This window comes from Nipponia nippon, unplaced genomic scaffold (assembly GCF_047370975.1).
Source record: "Nipponia nippon isolate SJK-2023a ecotype South Korea unplaced genomic scaffold, ASM4737097v1 scaffold_4, whole genome shotgun sequence".
Taxonomy (NCBI): domain Eukaryota; kingdom Metazoa; phylum Chordata; class Aves; order Pelecaniformes; family Threskiornithidae; genus Nipponia; species Nipponia nippon.
The window spans coordinates 39,890,717-39,913,398 of record NW_028262358.1 but is presented as its reverse complement, the minus strand read 5'-3'; positions in this window follow the sequence as shown (position 1 = coordinate 39,913,398).

Here is a 22,682-nt window from a genome sequence, read left to right as displayed (position 1 = left end):
CGGCGTGTCCCGTCCCGTCCCGCCCCGCCCCGCCGCCCGGCCGCGGGTGGGAGCGGGAGGATGGATGCAGGCAGCGGCGCCCGCCGGCACCGGCCGCTGCACCGCGCCGCGCCTGGGTCCTTTCCTTTAGGCTAAGGCCGGTGCCGGCGGGCGGTGCCCGCCCGGCCGGGAGACAGCCCGCCTGCGGCCGGGGAGCAGCCGCGGGGGCCCGGCCCCGGGCGGGGCAGGGCAGGGGGACGCGGGGCCGAAGCTGCCCCTGCGGAGCAGAGACCCGCCTGCCGCTGCCCCGCTTCCCGCTGGGGCTGGCGGCAGCCCCTCTCCCCGCCAGACCCCTGCGTTACCGCCCGAGTTTTATTTCCTTTGTTCTCGCACTCGTGCCTTTACGTGCTCCCTCGCCTCGCCTCGGTGCGCGGAGCGGTCCGCTCAGCTCCGCAAACTCTTGCAGGAACAAAACTACCGGTTACACAGCAGGGAGCTGCAATTCATCCCTGCTTGAAGTGTTTAGTGGCTGCACCGGCCGCAAGATTGTCACATTACCTGCAGACTTCTGAGTTAGCCCCGCGGGTAAACAAACATCTAGAGAAACCGTACCCCACCGTCCATCGGCCCCTGACCCTCTGACACGTCCTGCTGCCACAAGCCCTGCAGAAAGGAGCGCCAGGAGGGCAAGGGTGCCGCGGGGCGCCGAGCGTGGCACCCCGCTTGCGCGGCGGGGGCGCCCCGGGGGCGGCGCAGGTCGGGGCCGCGGGGCCTGCGCGCTGCTGCAGCCCCAGCCCCAGCCCCAGCCCCGGCTCCGGCTCCAGCTCCAGCCCCAGCCCCGGCTCCGGCTCCAGCTCCAGCCCCAGCCCCGGCTCCAGCTCCAGCCCCAGCCCCGGCTCCAGCTCCAGCCCCAGCCCCAGCCCCAGCTCCAGCTCCAGCCCCAGCCCCCGCCGGGCGCCACCCCGCAGCCCCTGCCGCGGGGACAGGCTCACAGGCACGGCGCCCTCGGAGGTTCGCCTTGTGGCTAGGTGGCTGTGGGTCTGTGGGCACATACGCGAGTTTAGTGCAGATGCTCTCTGTCGCTCGTGGTTTAAATAATACTCACAGGTTCATTTTCTGCATAACTGCATCTATCATACTTGCAGTTGACACTGACTTGTGTCAGAACTTGTTACTGCAAAGGGGAAGTGGACGTTTCTGATTGCTTGAAATAAAATTATTTGCACTGTATTTGTATTCCATCAGTACAGAATTTATTCTAAAAATGGACATGAAGACATTCATCAAAATTGCGTTTAAAAAATGAAACAAAACAAAAAATGTTTCTTTAGGATGTACCCCTTATTTGGTTTTTAAGTTTTCCTTCCTTTCACTCCCCACCTTCCTCTACAACCATCTGAAACATCAGTCCTCCTTTTCCCTGTGCCGCTACAGGGCTTCAGAGAGACTTTTTAGAGGATCTAAACGATCATATGAGTTGGCACAGGACTGGAAAGTTGCCTCCGGGGGCAGTGAATCCTTTCCCTGCTGTGGCAGGCAACCACACCAATAATCCCATTCATAAATCTGCCGAGTTTCCTCCCAGAACTGCAAAGTTTCTTTCCCGCACTGTTCTTACTGGCAGGCTGCAGCCTAAGCTCTCCGTCCCCTTAATTCGGAAGAAAAGCAAAATTTATTATGTATTTGATTAGCGCATCTTTTTTGAAGAAGTTTAAAAGTACCTTGCAGAGCATTACTTCCTTTCCCAGAATTTACCATTCGGTCTTCCTCTTTCTCAGAAACACTTTAGTAAAGCGAGTATCTTATCAACTATAAATATTTACATAGAGCCACAGTATCAATTATTAAGATAACATTTATTCACTAATGTCTCCTTTGGTCGTCGTTGCTGCTCCTGAAAAACTAAAGGTGTGGTTCTTGGAATGTGCCTTCTCTTTGCTGCAATTCCTACGAAGGACCCAGGACCCGAGGCAGCATGAAATCTGCATGGGCAGTAGCTGCTAGACTGGCAATCGGCTGTTCAGGTGCCAAATGTTGAGTGTGAAATGTAGGCCCACAGAAAGTCGTGGTCTTTGAGATCAGTCAGACTGGGAATTTATGTTGCATTCCTGCTATATGTTAATCCCTGCCACTAACAATCGCAAATTTCTTATCGGTACGTTTGTATAGTTGATTATCTTAGTTTATTTCTCCTAATTTTCAAAAAGCCACCTATGAGATACTTCTTTTCTGATGACAGCAAGTTTGCTTAAATTTATAAATAGATACTTGGTGTAAATCACCCTGGAAAATCTGACATAAAAGCACATTTGTTTACATCTAAAAAGGAAAAAAAACACACACTGAGGTAAAAATATTTTTATTAGAGAGGATAATATTTATCTACAAGAAAAGATAGTTTTCTACATTTTTATTTTGTTACAAATTGCTGAAAAAGAAACAGTGGGCTGAAATCTGTCATACTGATCTGGAGACTAAACATGTATTTTTTAGCAATACTAAATTAGGATAATTTTATCTAGACAATATGGACAACTATTCACGGTCAAATCATTTTTTTTGCTCAATATGACTTTAAAATCAGATTCACCATCGTCTTACTCCTCAGAAATCAAATATCATTGCTCTGTTTGGAAATTCATAATTACTAGCTACTCCTAAGTTTTTGATGCTGCTCAGCCTTATAGATTGACCTCGATGTGCTGAATCTAACCTGTCATTTTTTGTAGGGATTATTAAATGTGCTATATAAATAAATGCTACTATGCAACAGCTTTATTTTTTTTTCTTAAAGCATATAATCATTTTACTGCTTAGTATCTCACTCCAAGGCTTCAGAATGATTTCTTGTAAAGAGTTAATCACTGTAAATTGGGCAGAAATGACCCCTTGATTAATAACCAAATAGTGGCATAACTCTTTCAGAAATAACAAGGCTGTGATGTACATACTGTGATCATAATGAGGTTGTAGGTTCTCCAGAAATGACATCATTTGCAGATTAATTACAGTGTGACATGAATTTAATGAACATATTAACAACATATGCTAATGAAGAAAGTATTGCCATTCACATGAGAAGGACAATAGGACTGCGTGTAAATTCAGGAGAAAATGGGAACATCTGATGTTACATGTTCCAAATACAGAATCATGAAACAAACAATAAACCCCATTCCTTGTCATCTAAACTGGCACCACCGACAAGGCTGATAAAGTTTTATGTGATCACTTGTAATCGTGATTTCAGCAGAACAGAAACCAAAGGGAAAACCTACACATAATCTCTATAAATTCTGTCCATTCTAAGGCAAAAAAGGATGTACCCCTTGTTTCACTTAACATGTTTATCTGAAGTGTTATCACTACCAGAGTAGTCTAAGACTACAGAGATATACATCCTGAAAATAAATAGTTAAATAGGAGAGGCGAAGATTCTGCCTGCAGAACACTGGTTCTCTCTGCCTCTACGGATTGCATAGCCTTCAGTTTAATTTCATTCCTTGTTCCTCATGTCAGCTAATAAGCTTGTTTCCATGCAAGAATGCCTTTAAAAAAAAAAATTAACTTGAAGTGTAGCAATTTAAAAAAAAAAAAAACAAAACCATAAAAAGGACAGTAGGTCAGATGACAATCTCTGGCTTTAAACTCTGCATTACTGTCTGCCTTGTTATTCTTTGAAAAGCAGACACAAATACCAGTAGAAACTGGCTGACAGGAGAGCAACGAAATTTGCCCTACATAAAGTGCTGCTTAAAATATATATTATACATTTTGTTATAGTGAAGCTAAGGTGTTGCCTGCAAAAGTCGTGGCTTAAGTGTTACATATATGCATAGTTCTTAAAAAGCTGAAATATGTCTATTAGTGAGCTTAAGTTCAGCTGCTATAAGGGGTGAACATGTTCAGCTTATGTTGAGCTGTCACTCTGGATTCTCTGTGTTGTCATAGGCACACAGACACTTCAGGACTTTAACCGCTGCCATCCAAATTGTAGTCGTCTCTCCTGGCAATTGGATTCCTCACAAGAAGAAAGAGCTTATTGTAAGGCTGTAGAATTCAGATAAGCCACGTAGGAAAAACGTGGGCAGGGGGTGTTGCAATCCACTGGACACTGGGAGGAAACAGAACTCACTCGTGGTCAGTTGGATTTTACAGTGCTCTTTTTTTTTTCCTTTCTGTCACATTCACTTCTAACTAACTTTATTGCTTTAATCCCTTTCTCCTTTGTCTTTGCTCTCTTTGAGTCTCAGTTAATTTCTTTTTGGCACTTCTGCCTCTGAGGCTGTCTCAGAGGGCGATATCCCACTCCATGTCCCTGGATGTCTATGGTATGTTGAGAAAAAAAACAACCTGGACGCTAGATTTTGCCTCCGCAGGCTGTGTTTTGCTAAGCATTCCACCAGTTCCATGAAACTGCTTCAACATCAGCTGTCAGCGGCGGGCTGAGCTGACCCATGGTGCTGGGTGGCTCCCACCTATACTGTAAAAATTGCCTCAACACAGAAAGCTCCTTTCCGCAGATGGTCACAGTTCATCAGTGCTTACAGAAGGTACTAATATATAGACTCATATTGTTAGTATTTTAGACCTGCAGGGTGTAGGCTATCTGTGAACAGGCAGTTAAGCAGGATAGCAATAAAGGAATTATTATTCTGTCCACCTATATTTTGCTGAGCAGCACTATAATTATGCTGAACACACTAGAGACTTTAGATAAAAGGCTGTGTAAATATCGGTTGATAGCATTTATTTTACAGCATGTTATTATTGCTTTATTATTTATCCTCCAACGATCTAAAAAAGTGTTTTCCTGCCCCTTCTTTCCCGTGCTCCCATGCACTGGAGCTCTACAAACACAGAGGAAGGCACGTGCCCTGCCCCAATGACCTTACCCTGCTTTGAAACCAGATATGACAGTAAGGATGACAAACAACGGGAGGGAAGGATGGGAAGAGGGCAGTAAGATTACACAGTTGCACAGTTTAGCTATATGCTTAACTTGATGTATAGGCCTTCAGCTGAACTTGGAAATTTTTCCTCAGTGAGAAAATAGTTTCCATGGTGCACAGATTTATCTGAGGGAGGTCAATCTACTACAGAAGCAACCCGAAAAAAAATAAAATGCCAGCCTTTCTGCCTGAGCTTTTTTCTCTCTCTCTTTCCTATCCTATTTTAATTTCATCAACACAGACAAAATATGTCTTTGAATAAAATTCTGCAATTACCAGCATACAGTGATTTCTCACACAGACCCTTATCTGTGTCCTGGTCTCACTTAATTGAAGTCAATGAGAAAATGCCAGTTGAGGCTAGTTAGGAGGATCAGGTCTGTAATGCATGAGCAAAATCAAGGAGTATAAAGCTCAATGGAGAGAGGGACAGAATTTTAAACAAATGTCTTCTCTTCAGAGGTTTTGTGACTAGGGAAGTTCTCCCCACGTGGTCCTGAGAGGGTCACGGCTGCCTGAAGAAACAGCTGCGGAGAAAAGCTGGCTGCTGATGGAGGGAGGGTAAGCCATCTATTGCCAGGCTGAGTCCAGGTCGTTGCCTTTATTTAGAACGTTCCTCTGTCTTTGGCAAATAATTGGGTTATCAGTGGTACAGTGCACCTTACGCTTTGAGTGTGTTACTCGGAGCACCTTCCTGTGCCCCTCGTCACCATGCAGACTTCACAGTGTGATTTGCTGGACGGCTTCCCTACTGTATCAATCACTTGATTTTTAGCTGAGATAGCCATCCGTCTTTTCAATCTGTACAAGAGTGGCTGAAGTACAAGGAAATTGTTTTAGTGTCAACAATAAAAGTATTCCACTAGACTAGACTGTTGGCTACTCTCATTGCCAAATGCTACCCTTGATCCATTACGTGTCAGAAAGTACCTGCGTTTTCTGGAAACTAAGCTGTGACACGAAATCAAAGAATTAGCATGAAAGTTTCGAAAATGAAGACAGATTGGGGTTGCAATAACAAGGACCTCCTCAGATCTGATAACTATGTTCTTGTTAATAATGAAATATAACGAGGTACTAAAATATTAATGGAGTATTCATTAATCGTCTTCAAAACTGAAGGACAGATTGCCTTGAAGACTTCAGTTACTGTACACTAGTTTGGCTGGTTTAACTGAACATAGATCTGCTTTGTACAAGGCAAAGCTAACAAAAGATAATGCGGAATCTGTCCCTTCCTACATACCTATTGTATACAGGAATCTGGTATGAAATAAGAGGAATAGCTACAGTAAGATTTTTCTGCCAAATTTGTTAGCAATCTGTTTAGTAAAACTTCATGGTAACAGAAATCTGACCAATTATCGACCCCTTTATAACTTTATTTACCATGAGCTGATGGAAAAAAAATGTGCATTAGCAAAGAATGGCAAGTTGTAACTAAGTGCAAGAGACAAAAGTATTCACCCATCCTCTCCTAATGCCAAGATTTGAACAGGGTGCTCCTGAGCAGATGGTTTAACAGACTAAAGCATTAGTTTGCTGATCCTCCATGCTTGCTAATTAATTCTTCAGTTTACTAGGATTTAAGATGATTGTTAAAAACAAGGCTTCTCTTAAAATAAACTTTAGGTAAATGTTATAAAATGGTGGTTAAGATTATAATGGCTGTAACAAGAACGTTGTGTATTTTCTAGAAAAGACGTTCATTATCTTAATGTCCTAAGTACTACCCTTAGCAATTCTGACTCTGAAATTTTCTTCTTATAAGAATTTGCTTTTGTTTTCCTAGCTAATTAATCCTCTGACTTCCTGTTGACACTCTTGGGTCAAGATTATGTCCTTGACTTCTGTGAGAATGGCATATACATAACCATGGGAAGGATCTAATCTTTTGTAACAAAATTGTCCCCTTCCCCCGAATTGTTTTAAGCCCGTTATCACGCAAAACGTAAAAATTGAAATATCTCCTTTATTGTTTTTAAAGTCATTGTCATTCTAAACAGTTAGGATTTCATGTAGTAATTTATTTCAGGTTAACATTAAAACAATGAATGCTCTTTAAGTATATTAAAATGCAGTATTGTAGAGTAGCTTGCTGCCTATTAGACTTAGACAGCAGGCAAATAATTAATTTATTTCAGATTTCATTTTTTTAGCAGTTTTATAAACTGGACGCCAATTTGTAGACAGCAGAACTCCACCCAACAGAAGTTATGGAATTTATAACACAGAAGTGGAAAAAAGAATCAAGCAAAAAATATTATGATAAAATAACATTTTACAAATTAAGTAGGAATTAGGAAGAAAACAAAATAGCACTAGGAAAACAAGGTCTTCACTTACTAAAGCTAAAGGATAAATTTTGAAGCCCCACCCATTGTTGCTTGCAAACGGGTGATCCATGGGGATATTAGTGGACTTCGAAAATTGTGAGTGAACTCTCAGAATGTCTCTCCAATCAGCTGATGATGGCCTAAAAGAAATTCCTCTTCCATGGTCTTGCTTTGCCACAGGAGACACTGCGAAATTCTGCATTTGATTTTCATGTCCTGTTTTGTTACACGTGTGTTTGTATGTGTTTTGTGGTATCTTCCTTCAGGTAGAGGTTTGGATTTACTGGTTAGAATTCGGAGTTTTATGTGATCTCTGTAACTGTTCCTTCTGTCAAAAACATTATTGGTTGGTTGTTATGTTAAAAACTCTTGGCAATTCCCCTTTCAGAACAACAGATAAGAATTCTTATTACTATTGTAAGGAATTCATAACTTGCCTCATTCTATAATCTATCCATCTTGTAAACCAAGAAAAAGCTATTATTATAGATGATTCAAGGCTGAACTTTTTAGTAAGCTGTCAGTATGTTGTCTTCATAGAACCAGTCTTCAGCTCCTTTCAAAAAGTAATTTTCTTATCCAAAATAACTGCAAGGAATTTTGAAATAGTTTTAATATATCCTTAACAGGGGAATCTACATTGAGGCCACCAAGAATACAACATATTTATTTACATGACATCTGGATTGAAATGAAAGTAACACAATAAGCTGCTCGGGGTGAATTAATGCTAGTAAACTCTAAGTATTAATTTTAATAATTTTAGATATGTGGGTTATTACCATATTAATTAAAGCAGTACTAGAATACTATGTCCAGCCAGTGCTCACATTTTAAAAGCTGCTGAGAGAATTAAAAAGAATTTAAAAATTAATGACCTGATGTTGAAATCGTACTTTACAGTGAAAGATTACAGTCTGATCCCTTTAAGAAAGGAAGAATGAAGATTTTGTACCATGTAAAATGTTTTTTCTGTGTAATAAATTATGGTAGAGTAATTAGAGTACTCTATGGAGTACTCTATAATTCAACATATAAAGGCAAAAGTCTTTTTTATGGGACTTCGGGAAAATCTTGTGAATGAAAACTGAGAGCAGACAAACTCAAAGCAGAAGTATAGCTTTAGCAGTGAGGAGCATTAAATTTTGGAACAATGTTAAACTGGAATAATTTAAGCAATGTGTGCTAGATTCTCTGTTACTTTAGATCACAATTCAATACCCTTGTTGAGCTCACCTGAAATTATGGTCTTGATCAAGAAATTAGGAGAATGCTGAGGTTTGCACTAATTCAGCAGTCCAGACTGGTGATCACAGTAATCTTTTCTGGTCCTAAAACCTGAGCTTGTGAACAGTTGGGTTTTTTTCCTTTGAACCCCAGTATAGTGATTGGGAGACAAATATTGGCTGTTAAATATAGACAAATACAAATCAAAAAATAGGATATCCCATGAGTAGTGGAACTGAAGAAGCTGGGATTCTTTATAGCTTAATTCTGTCCTATTTCCCACATCGTTACACTTCTTTACTCCAGCTGCCTTGCAGACTGCTAAAATCTCACTTCTTCAAAAATACACTGTCCTCCCTATGTGCCAGAGACCATTGTGATTCCTCCAGTTAATATTTCAGGCTCTGCCATATAGAAAACACTGACAGCAGAGAGCTCCTCTACTCAGTGGCCAGTTTTCATGAGAATTTTAGGAATTTACTCTCTCTGAGACTTTCACCTCTCTTTGAAACTTGTTTGGAAGAAGGAACATAGATAAAAAGTTATTGGAAGAGAAAGGACAGGCAGGGAAGTAGATGGGGATACAGATGGACAGTGGAAGGTTTTCCTTAGTTGCCAGGCTGAAAATGATCAGAAAAGTTGTCCTTACTTGACTTACCGTAAATTTTAATGAAAACTTCAAGAACCTGAGACTGCTTAGATAAATATCAATTCTAGAAAAGATCCTATGCTTCCGCCCTGTGCTTTACACTGTACATGACAGTACTGGAGTGTTAAATGTCATTTTACTCACAAACCAAATCCAGTCTTTTCTGAGTTGAACAAGACAGCTCACTCTATTGCACATAGCACTGCTACACAACAGTTTTTTGGGGGGGGGGGGGGGAGAATAGAAGAAGATTATACTTTGACAATATTTAGGGAGTCAAAATCTGATTGCTAACCTTGTAACTTAATCTACAAACCGGAAATGCACATATGGTTGATATTTTTCTATTACGTAGGATTTATTTCTGGAAGTCTTTTCACTTTTTTCCCTTTTGGATCTGAAAAACATTTTTGGTACAGCCTTAAGCTGAAATTTCAAATGAACATGAAACATTATCTCCTTTCACTAGCCAACAGGGCTGGCTATCAATATGTGCTCCAACTACAGTATCTCCTTATGAATCATTAGTATGGGATTGTAATTATAGTAAAACCTTTTTACTTTTTAACACACAAAAAAGAAAGATATTGTGAGTTGAGAAAGTGCTTTGTACCATATTTTTTCATTGGGGTTACCTATTTGACAGTGATGTTTTAATCATAGATAATTATAAATGATTCATCAGAATGTTTAAAACCCTACAGAAATGTTTAAATAACTCATGGCTCTTACTGCACAGTAGTACTTTAAAATATTACGCTCATCTTAAAAGAGAAGAGTAAATGTACTTAACATTGTTGTTCTTATCTTCTTGAAGCAAGTTATAAGCTGATTCCTTTGAATCATCTATGAAACATAGCACTACTAATAGACCTCACCTGGGCTGTAGTTTCATAGAATTTTTATCATTCATCTTGTTGTCATTTCATTTATTCCTCACTATCCTTCATTTGTACAAATCAGTTCTATGCAAATGAGCCTGCCACTCCCACAGCTTTTTATTTCCCACTTTCCAGTGGTGAATGAAGCTAGAAAAACTTTCCAAATCATACTAAAGGCCTGGGCTTAGTTCTGTGTAGGCTATAGGTGAAAATTCAAATGTTTTTTTCCGCTGCCCCAGTCCTTGCAATCATTGGTGGGTTTATTTGTTCCAAAAGGGTTGCAATTCAGAATTACTGATAACTCTTGAGCCTGTCTATAGGGTTACAGATAATCATGGGAATAAGATGAAAATGGATTTCAGATCTCCATTCTGGATTAAACTTCCCAACTGCACATTTAGAAGTCTAAGTTATGATACTAGTTAGAAGAGGAATTCCCAGAGGGTTTCTCTGTTGTTAACGGAGCACTGCCCTGAATCACCTTCTAGAAGAACCTGCCTGTCTCCATTCGGTTTGTGGGTGGTCTCAGCAGATTTGATTTTTAATTCAGAAATGTAATTTGGGTGTCTAAAGTTACACAAGGTGAATATTGTCTTGCTTCTACTTGCAAGTCCACAGCAATTTCTTCAATTTTTAAGGAATAATTTGATAATAAAGAATGCTGATACAGCAGGAAATAATGTTTTAGTGCTGTGCTAATTACATCTTGATTTGGTTCTTAGATTATATTGCACCAAAATAAATGTCCTTTTTTTCTCGCAGTGCGAAAGAAAAAAGTTGTTAGAGAAGAGCCCTATACTGACAATAACCCATTGTCACTCTAGATTAGAAAACGTGATAAACCCGTTATTCTTAATCCCTTTCAGTATTTCCCACTATATGCGAGATGCTTCCCAAATGTTTAATAACCTGTGCTCCAAAGAAATTCAAATCTTGCAGCAATTGAATGGAAAGAAGTCAGAAAACTGGGAATGACAGTAAACAATGTTTGTACAGGTCCACAAGACAGATGGCAGTTTTTCATATGAACTACATTTGAACTAAATGGGCCTTTAGATGAGGTTGTGCAAACTGTAAAGTTGATACGAATATATTTTCAGCTCAGAAACAGAATGTGACAGATAATTATTTAATTCAGTTATTGAATTATTGAATTCAAGGTTTTTTCCCTTGGAGGGGGTGAGGAAGCATTTATTTGTGTTTCTCCTCCCTGCCTAGCTACAAATTTTCACAAAGTTTGTAGAAACATAATACTTCTGAGATTTCTATATGCCTGCCAAATTTGACTGGAATAGGATAATGGATTCAAAAGTTATTAGGAATAACTGGAAGATGAACAGACAAAGACAACATAAGACAACTTGATAGCCTTATGAAACCAGGCTAAAACCTATGAAATTTTGATGCCCTCAAGTTTAGAGGGCAGTGGAGCAGCAGAGCTCTTCAGAGTGCCACTTTATACTTGTAAGCACCATTGTCTCTGCTGCATCTGGCTTCTCAAACAGTAAATGAAGTGTAGACATAAGTTTCCCCAGCTTCAGCACATGGGACCACGTGGAACATCTGGTAACAATATTTTTAATTTCCTAGGAGTGGAGCAGCACAAGCTTTATGACTAACATTCAGTGTCTTTTTATCTTCTAGTGGAAATCTGTTTTATTTTATAAACAAGGAAGTATATAACAACCTAAGAGATTTCTCCAGGAAACAACAAAAAAATACATGTAGCTGTTGCTGCTGGCACTAAAAAGGCACAGATGCAAACACCTGAGCTTTGTCTTAACAATCTTAAATAATACTGACTTAAATCTTTACCTTGCAACCCAGGAAACTGAATTGCATCATCATCTAAGTATAATCTGTGAGCACTATTTCTCAACCTTCAAACACTAAGTCCAAGTCTTAATTGAAGTCTAGTATCTGGGATAGGAGATTCATTGGGAAGTCAAATGAATACATCTGCAATAGGATTTCAACACCTCTCTGTGGTGATTTTGTGATTATTTTGGTCCATATCTCCCTTTCACAGTTAAGTGGCTAATGAACTTGCTGATCACCAGTTGTCCATTTTTAAATATCCCTACAGCTATGGGAAAGTTGGCCCTGGCTGAAAGGGACCAGTTTCTTGGTGGATTCATCTCCTGTCCACAAGGTGTGCTCCTGAAGGAGATCCCCAGAGAGGGATTATATTGTTTTATTCTGTTCATTCTTTTGAAGCTCCAGGTACTTTTTGAACCTCTAAACATTTGCAAAACTACATTTCATTTGTGGTATCGAATTCAGTGGTCCTTCATAAAGATCATCAACATATGCAGTGGAGAAGGTGATCTGAGAAGTACTCATGAGGGCAGTAAAATTTTCTGGAACTGCTAAAATCAACAAGAATATTTTTAAATTTCATTTTCAAGCTCACGTGCCTGGTTTAGGCATGCTTGCAAGAAGTCTTTGGTGTAGTCTTTATTAGTATTTTAGTTTAAATTCTGTATTTAAGAAGCCATTCTTCAAATAGATCATGTACGTTTGTTTCACTGCCTTCTGAAAATCTTGTAATTCTTGTTTTCTGTGTTTCCAATTATAATGAATGTTCTTTTAATTGCACTTTGGCCTGATTATGCTTACTCTCATAATGAACTCTTGTGTCTTCCAGTCCAGAAATGTCTTTCCACTTTGTTAACTGCTCTTCTTGATGAAGTACCTAGAGAATTGCTTGTTGATTAAATTCATTCTTCCTTTATACAGTCTCTTGAATCAGGTGTCCAAAACAGTAATTAAATGAGAAAGAACTTCTGAAAAAATATTTTTAGTAATTTTTTTTCTCCTGTAAAATCATTCCTTTTGGTGACGATTCTATCCCTAATTTGTGATTATAATGTATACACGCTTTTTCTTAAACCATAATTCTGGTAAAAGTGTCTTCATATTACTTTGTAATTTAAAGTATTTCCTGACATTTTAATGTTGACATACTGCATTGTCTTCAGTAGTCCTGACTTTCGCTGGTTCAAGAACTATGCCTTGTTTGTTTGTATGTGAGCTTAATATAATTTAGAAAACACAGTAAGAAGTGAAGAAGGCATTCTAAATAAATTACCTCTCAGGGGTTGTGGTAGGGAGATTTTACTCATACATTCTCCCTGAAATTTGAGGTAGTAGAGTAATACAAGTTTAATTTATACCATGTTATTCATTTTAATTAGGTTAGTGGATAAGAAAAATCAAATTAAAGGTAGGTTAAAAAAAAAATGCCATTTAGTTATCCATAAAAAAGACACCAATTCCCCAACAAGGTGTTCTGAGCAATTCAACCATTCTTCCTGAGCTCTGATACAGAGAATGGCACGGAAATGCAGACTGACAGCTCAGTCAACATTCACATTCAATCCTTAGATTCTTCATTAAGGCTCCTTAGGCTCTTCATTAAGGCTGCAAGACTGCCAGCTGGTTAGATGTTTAGATGCATATTTCTGCAATATGACCACCATAACTTATAGGAAATATGCATTATATGTTGAGCAACTTGGCCTACTACTGGCCTGTTCAAAGCTTGAACTGGTGTTTCACAGTACCAGCTCCTGCAGCTCAGAACTGTTATATACAAATGTATATGTAATCTCTGCTATCCTGAACTTATGTCATGCTGCAACTTTGGACAATAGATCTGAAAAGAAAAAATATTCGTCACACCATCCTTTCATATAAAAAGTTAGTACTAAAGGGGAATGGAAAATAGTGCAGTGCCTCAATTTTCAGGACAAATGCGTATGACATTTCTTCTGTTACATTTCTTCTGAGTACAAAAGCCACCGCCAATTTTAAAAATGTTAGGGGACATATGCAAAGAAAGAACAGCAATGTTTATTAATAACGAACATACTGATAGTTCAGGGCTCAGCAAGAACTTTATATTATTCAGCTTGTTTGGCAAATCTCAGCAACCTTGTTTTCCAGGAATTCAACATCCACGAAAAATCCTTCCCAAATATTTTAAATCACAAGGATGATATTTTACATTTCTGGGGTTGCTTAGCTTCAATTGCTTGCTTTCTCATTTGTACTTCATAGAATCTAAATGTGATCTAAATATAGGTATATAGTTAAATCAAAGTTCTCTTTTCCAAGACTGATCCTATTCATTTGGAGTTTAAATCTTGGATTTTAAATAAATATTTTTTCATCCATAGTTAATTGAAGATATTAATATAAAAAATGAATACTTTTAATTAGTAAGGATATGTTGCGAAGTCCAGTCCCATGTTTCAGGACCCTGGAGAGCACCCGTGGTTCTACCACGCACTCATCGTACCTCTCACACACAAAACCCCAAGCAGACTACAGCAAAGTGATTATTATTAAATGAGATTGTTAATAATCTCTGGAGCCTTGAAACATTTTGAGATTCAACTCTGGAAAGAAAAACTGTTAAATTACTTTGAGAATATCATATATGAAACCCCATTTTGCATGTTCTGGATAATCCACTGACTTTGCCTGTTTGGTCAGTTGAAAGAAACCTGAAATAATTTTCTCATAATAAGAATTTATTGACACTTCCCAGTTTGGTGTGAAGACCACTGGCTGTGACTTGGTCTGATTGTGAAAGAAATATGGGACAAGCCTTATTTTGATAAAATCACAGCATAGACTTCACAAGAAGATTCTGTTTCAACAAAGAAAATAGATTCAGCAGAAATGAAGCAACAGCCCTGCCTATTGAGGCAGATCTGGGCTAATTTGGCCTTCATTTCAGAAATGGCCACGAAGACATCTGTATTTATATATGCACACTATTTTACATCCATAGCAGTCTGTCTTTTCATTCTCATGCAACAACCACTTTTCTAAATGAACAACAGGAGAATTTTCAGAAAACATTAGCTGCAGTCTAGACTTTTCTGTTTGTTTCCACTATTGTTAAGCTTGTTTCAGACTGAAAATAGGCTGGCAGAGGGGGAAAGCAGCAGCATTCACTCTATGGCAGAGAGTTAAAGCAGCTTGATTTGATACCATCTAGGTCAAGTGAGGGGTGTCTCTGCTGTAGTCTCTACGTGTCTAGCACATTTAAGATTTATAAGATTTTTGAGGTAGATGTGGAACCTGCAGAAGACCTCTACTCTTCTCGAGTGGCAGCATACCAGGGGCATCTAAAATGGCATAAGTACCTACAGTATCTGAATAACATCCTTGAAGGTTCATGGCAAATAGATACCCTTTTTCAAAAATAAGAGGGGGAAAAATGCATTTGTACACAATCAGGAATCCGTGTTACTTTGAAGATGTGCCATTTCCAATTAATTTAGGGCTTGTAAACATTGTATGTTGTAATAAGCCAAAGTGTTTATTTAAATCACTGCAGCTATAGCAGATATATCATACCTAACCCATATCTCAGAATGAGTGGCTTTTTTTTTTCTTCTTGATTTCTGTCACATTAGAAGACTCCAATCCCAAAATGCCATTTTTCCTTTTTTTTTTTTTTTTTATGTGTACTGAGGTAAGACGTACTTTAACTATACTGCCTTAACTGATGAAACTCATCCCTGTACACAAATCCTTAGGTTTTTGTTTTTCCCTGGGACAGTGGGAAACATTGTCCTGTGGTTTGGTCCAGGACCTGGATACCAAACTCATGGTCACGGGCAGACCAGAATTAGAGATCAAGCCAGGTTCAGACAGCTAAATCAGAAAGACTGAGATCATACCAAGTTCATGAAGCAAAGATCAGTAAGCCATGACAGGGAAACTATAGGTCATGCCACAGTATAGTCAGAGAGAAACTGATATCAAAGCCCAAAGCAGGGTTAAGCAAGAAAGCTGACAATCTGAAAGATGGCTCTGGATAGTCTATAACTGAGGGAGATCTTGTGTAGCATAGAGACTGTGAGCAATATTTGCACCTCTCACATGAAATCAGTGAACAAATTTTCAGGCATTTTTCTTGGGTGTTTGGAAACTATCCTCCAAGGACATGAGAAAGCATCCAAAGGATAGAGAATGTGGGCTGGAAGACTTTCAGACTGAAAACTGATATTTTTTAGCCATTTCTTTTCTGTTCAATTAATGGTTGCAATAACAAGCCAAGCAAAATCCTAATGTAGACAACTGCTATCTATGAGACAGTGTTTGTGTCTGTAAAGGCAGCAGCCAATGGCTGCCTGCTTGAAGGATGATTCAGTCCCAGGTGCTGAGGGGATGATTCATCCTCAGTTGGGCAATGAGTCACTACAACTTTCTGCACCAGTTTGACTCTAGCCCTTAAACATGTATATGTAGACGTTTGACATCATATGTTGATACTACATGTAAGAAAATTCTCTGAAAGATAATAAGTGGGTATCAAATGTGAAAATTCCCAGGCAATTTCCCTTAACTTGGATCCAGAGAAGGGTGCTACATAAAGAAGTGGAATTGCAGAACTATGGTGAAAGAACTATTGTAAATGGGGGGGGGAAAAAAAGGGTAAATAGAGTTCTGCTTGCTTTCAACCAAACTTAAAGGGTTTTCACAACAATTTCCACCTGAAATTAAAATTACATAAAACTAAGCTTTGAATGGTAAGCCAATGAAAGAATGTAGGTATAAGAACACTGTTGCTATTCTTCACAAAGCATAAAACTTAAGTCAGTTGCATCCCATGAAAAAGAAATAAAAATATATTTATTGGAGTCCAAAATTCATCAGACCTAGAAGTTTTAAGTGCCTTTTGATTCCCTGAAGCTGCACTTGGAGTTTGTTCCCCTGTGATAATTTGTCAGTTAAAGGTGTACTGGAAGTAGCAAGCAAAGACATCTAAAAAAACCTGCTGTGTCTATATGTTAATTATTATTCTTCTGCCTCATTATCCAGCAATCCAAAGTAATGAGATGGGTCTTTTACTCAGTAGCCACTGGTTTTAAATGTCACCCTTCCCATTTCCCTGTAACTCGAGGGAACATAGTCAAAAGCAAGTAGACAGATTTTGTGTCATGTTTCTGTTAGTGTTTAGATGTCAATCTTCCCTTCATAAGCAGTGTAACATCTCTTGATTTCCCTTTTGGCCTTCCTCCTATGTATTTCTTTTCTTCACCTTTTTATGTTAGTTCAAGGTTCCTATATAGTATTTTTTAAACGTATACTAGTTATTTTTACACGTTATCTTTTACTGAATGTACATCTCTATCTATTTGGAACCATGAAAAATATTTATTAATACAAACAGCGTCACAACTAGTATATACTTTATGGGTTTGTATGCATATGTGTATATTTACAAATACCCTTAAAATCTTACACAAAAACGAATCAGTGTGTAAAGCAGCATGTAAAGTGATGTGCATATATATACATTGTATACGCTGATACATTTGTGTTAGCAAGGAGTAGAACAGGGCAACTGAAACCTTCATGAAGTCCAGCACTTATAGTTGTGGACAAAAAATAAGGTATGTTTTATGATAGTCCTATGATGGAGCTACAGCTGAAAACTGAGGAGGAACTGACACATTAGGACTCAGCTAATATGAAATTGGGGTAAGGGAGAAACCCGGCATACCTTTATAGTTAAACTGGAAAAGCAAGCCTTTAATTTTATTAACTACAGCTTGCCTTTTGGTTGCAATCCTTTATGTAACTGAATTTCACTATAAACTCCTCTGTGAATATTTGTGAATTTCAAGTGAATCTCATAACTCATACATCTGTTTAAAGTTTCTTTAAACTTACCTGCAGGGATATAATGTTGGTGAAACACACTCGTTTTCACTACTTTTTGTATGTCTGAAAAAACTCAGACTCACAGTTCTTAGAATTATTCAAATAAACTCCCACCTTTCCAAATACTTGCTTACAGACCTATTAGTATTAAGAGTACTCTCCTTTATTCACAAACATATCTGTAAAATCCTTATCTGTCGGTAGACGCAAAGGCACAATCCTGCAAAGGATTACTACTGGTGTTCACTTCATTTCACCCCTGAGGTGGAGGCTGTCCCCTGGCTGCCCACCCCCTGATCTGGGGAGACCCAGAGCCACAGGCTGACTCTCCTCTGGCTTTGTCCAGCCCGCCCCATCACCCGGGGCTTGCCTGGTGGTCACTGGCCTCTGACTGATTTTGGTTAACGTCTCTGAAGTTGCCCCTGACTTGCTGAACGGCAAAAGCAGGTTGGCGCGGGGTGCAGGGTCTCCCTGGCTAACCACCACTGAGCGCCCACCTCCTGACCGGCCTGTGCCTCAGTCGCTCACCACGCTCATCCTCCTCCCTTTGCCCTAAGGGACCCTCCTGCTGTTATTTCCCACCCTCTGAATTGTATCAGCCCTGTCCTATGCAGGCATGTAAATCATTATCTTTTAGAAAATAATTTGAATGCTTCTGATTTATCTAATATATCCAGATGACTTTCCTCTCATATATCCCCTCCTTCAGGGGAGGGGACTCAACCCAATGGGGTTGAAGCAATAACAATAACATATCTCCAGAGCTTTCTCCAGCTTCTGTCAAAGAGTGGGATGTGCCTCGTTTAGTCAGTGGTCCTGGCATAACTTTTGGAGTCACTCCTGTCATGTGGTAGTTGGCACATGACCTAGAAAGCCCACGGACTAATCTTTTTGGTGTCTTTTTCTTGCAGAATTCAGCAGGTCAGAGAGCCTGACTTTTTTTTTCCCCAGTATAGTGACTTACTCAATATTGCATTTCCAATGAGACTCTTGAGCCAGGAGCAGTGAGTGTATAAACGTGCATGAAGCTCAAAATATTGGTAGAGTGTAGCAATTTTCAGTATGTTTTTATTTAGGGGACTGCCCCTTCTTCCATTTACACTCCATTTGTATCCCAGACCCTGAGGACATATTTCCACAAGGCACCCCGCATTTCACAGCAGTCCACCTAGCCATACATACTTTATACTGCTTAGAAGTTTCTCTGTGTTACCTATAGCAGTTCTATGGTCTTTGGCAAAGTAGGAACTTTGACACCATCCTTGCTGATACAAGAAATACACCTGAAATATTCCTTCAAAATAACAATGCCAAGTTGTAAACAACTGTCATAAAAGGTAAGCAAAAAGCATGCTGTCCTTGGATTAACAAAGCATGTAAATATTGATGTACAGAATGCCTTCTAATCTGTTACTTGTTCACTGTGATATTAACCCTCCCTCAAACGCAAAACCTAGAGAAATCTTATCAAATATTGTAAAAGTTAGGCAATGACAACAAAAATCCCTTCCAGCAGGTAAAAACCGGGATGCTAGTCACGGCCTACACACTGTGTGAAGTGAACGGAGTTGGTACTTATGCTGATAGGTCAACTATGCTTTCCCATGAGCTACAAAAGAAATCTTTACATCTTGGACATTTGTCATCTAGGAGGAGGTCTGCTTAGGACACGTTACCCAAATCCTATTCTGGGACTGCTCCAGTCTTGTGAGACTCGTGGCCATTGTCATCATTCATGTTTACATTACAAATGCATAGGCAGTGGAGCCTGCGCTGCAATAGCGAGCATGCATTACAGTTGGGCAATCTCCATTTTGGGGAAAAAAGAGGGAGTGCTCTTTTGGACTGAACCTGATCAGTTCTAGTGGCTTTCAGGGGCTAACTTCCAATGGTGTAAAATGCACAGACGCTTAAATACAGACCTAAGCATATTTAGCAATTTGGTCCTCACTATCCCATTTCTGGCATAAGTAGTCCCACTTGGAAATAAAATAATTGCACACCTTAAATGCTTAAATGAGAAAGGCTTTTGATATGCTTTGCTGATGTGTATTTTAAACTGTGAATTTTTTTCCTTCTTTCAAGTCATTCATTGAGTTTTTAATTTGTATGGGAATTTGACTATTTCCATGTTTTTCACTGTCTAACTACTTAATGCTATTCAATGTTACTTTCAACTATAGCAACAAAACATAGATATATATACAGTGCTGTAGCACTAAAGAAAACAATTGCAAGCAGAAAATCATTACAGAAATATTACAGTTAGATAGAGGAAAAATAATAATGAAGAAATAAAAGTGATAAATGAAAGAATTTCATTTCCAAATGAAATTGGAAAACAATTATAAATATACAAAGATTGATCTTCTAAACATTATTTAGTAGGTTACTGCATTTATTCTCTTTTATATTGATCCTGCTTCCTTTAGAAGTTAAAAAAATATACTGTCTATAAGCTAACTGTAAAAAATCAACATGGCATCTTGGGTTGGGTATGAGCTCTGTCTACACTCAACACAGGGGTTCAGAATGTGAAATTCAGGCTCTAAATAATATCTGTTCAGCTACAGTCTTCATGAGCCTGAGCCAAATTGCACAAAGTGAATGAAAAGGAGGTATTTCAGTAGGATTCAGATCAGGCCAGAAAAGGAAGAGTTTTGAAAGTTTGGCACAAATATAATCAATCAAAACTGAGGAAACTGATCTATTGATGAGACAGCATGTTGCTGCAGTTTGAACACAAGCATACAGCATTAGACTTGTTGTCTTTAAAGCAGACAGATGTGGCTGACTAAGAACTGCTGACCGAAAAGCTACCATTTTCCATCACTGATTTTCATTGTAGTGTCATACTTAGAAACAAATCTTTCCCAGACTGTCTGCATTGGCTTCAAATCTCTTGAGGATTACTTATTTTTTTCACTGACTTTAAAACATGCAGTTTTTCCTTATAAGAAACTTCTGAGTTCACAGATTTAAAAAAAAAGGGGGGAAGAAAATTGTCCTAATATAGTGCTAACTTACAAGCTTTTCAGCGGGAAGCCAAACTATTTAGTCATTCAGCTGATTGCATCCTTGTCAGCAGAAAGGCCCGTCTCACCGTTCGGGATGACACTTGTCAAGGTGATGCTGATGGGAGCAACTTCCAGCCCAGTCTCGGAGGGGCCCCCTGCCATGGCCCCATGCGTGGAGCTCAGGTGCATTCATAATCTGTGTGCACGGCAGGAGCCTGACGCCGAGATACCCTTGTTAAAAATTCACAAGTGCTATGTAAATCTGTGTGTGTGTATCTGCAGTGAATGTGTGCGTATTTACGAGCTTGTACAAACCCTCTCCTTTTATTCTCTTGTATATTTTCCTTTTCTTTTTCTTTTCCATTTACTCCTCATTCCTATTTCCCATTCCCCATTCATATTCTTTTCTTCCTCATTTCCTCCTTCTGAGATATTTTCTTTTTTTTTTTTTTTCCTTTATAAGTTCAGTACCTACTACCTTTATAAAATACAGCCCTTAGGATCTTTTTTCCCTATGCCGGTAGTTATGGAAGCACTGCAAGACAAATGTTAGCAAGGTCACTGTGGTTCCTCTATGCCCTACTTACTCTAGCTACAAACTCAGGAGGAAGGAGTTTTATCCATTCTTATGAAATGCTTTGGGATCTGTGAATGAAAAAGTGCTATATATGTCCCAAATAGTAATATCTTGCAATGTTGGGTTTTTTTTGCAATTTCACCTATTTAATATTTGAAGTCAGCCTGCTTTCTGTCCCTGTCAGTACTGATCTACAGCTCATGCCAATTTGTGCTATATTTTTCTCTCAATGATAGCAGTCTGTCCTCTTACCTTTGGAAATGCGATGACTCTTTTGGCCTTGTTCAGATTATATACTGCCTAATTCTAACAATTTATGGCTTTTCGCAAGGAAATGGATCCACGTGGAAGGATCCATTTTCCTGGGTAGGGCTTTTTGATCTCTTTTGGATTGTGTGGATGCAAACATCCACACGTGTTTCCATCTGTAGATGTTTGCCTTAATCTGGCTGCAATTATTTGCTGATATTGATCTTGATGCACACTGATATTCTGATTTTATGGTCAAGTTCTCTAATTCTGCACAGACTATATATACATTTCATTTTGTGCTGATACGCTGAGGAGATGGCATTTTGCGTGCCAATACAATAAAAGACTGATTTTCCAACTTGTACTGACAGATACCTTTCTAGTCCGGGGGCTGTGATTTTGTTTCCCATTATATCGGTCAAGAGATGCTTGACACCAGGCATTGACATAGCATTGTGAGCAGACATTCAAGTAGTGAGTTAGCTCTGATATAACTTACATTATCAATTTAAAATTCAAAAAGGCAACTTGTTCTAGTTTTTTTGCTTATTTTCCTTTTTCTATTATGTTGGGGTAAACCCAATCTAACTAACTATTAATAGACTCACTCAGATTTCAGCGAGTTCAGGTGAGAGAAGAAGTTGAACCAGATTCTCTGAGGTATTTACAGAAAATTCTTCCACTGACAATTTTTTTATTCTATATCTTCGTAACAGATGATGTATACTGTTTCAAGCATTTTGGAATACAGATTTTCATGGAAAAGAGAGCCTCTACAAGAGTTAAACACCTCAACAGACCTTTGGGAGTCTGGGCCTTCGCTCTGTATCTCCTTCATTAAACCCCTTATTGCTCTGCGGAAAAGTTCAAGAGTTTACTGGGACTGAGGTAATCATTTCTGGCCAGGAATCCTTTGTGAAGACAGATGGCCATTGCTCATCATGTTAGTAAGAAGGGTAATACTTCTGGTCTTCAGCTGTTAATGTTAGTATATTTGGAGTAATTCTAACTTCAGGTATCAACTGTGTTTCTCCTGTCTTTTTATACTTGACAATTTATAATAATGTACTGAATTTAGGAATATAAGGTATAATACAAAGCATAATTGTAGGTGTTCTTGTTT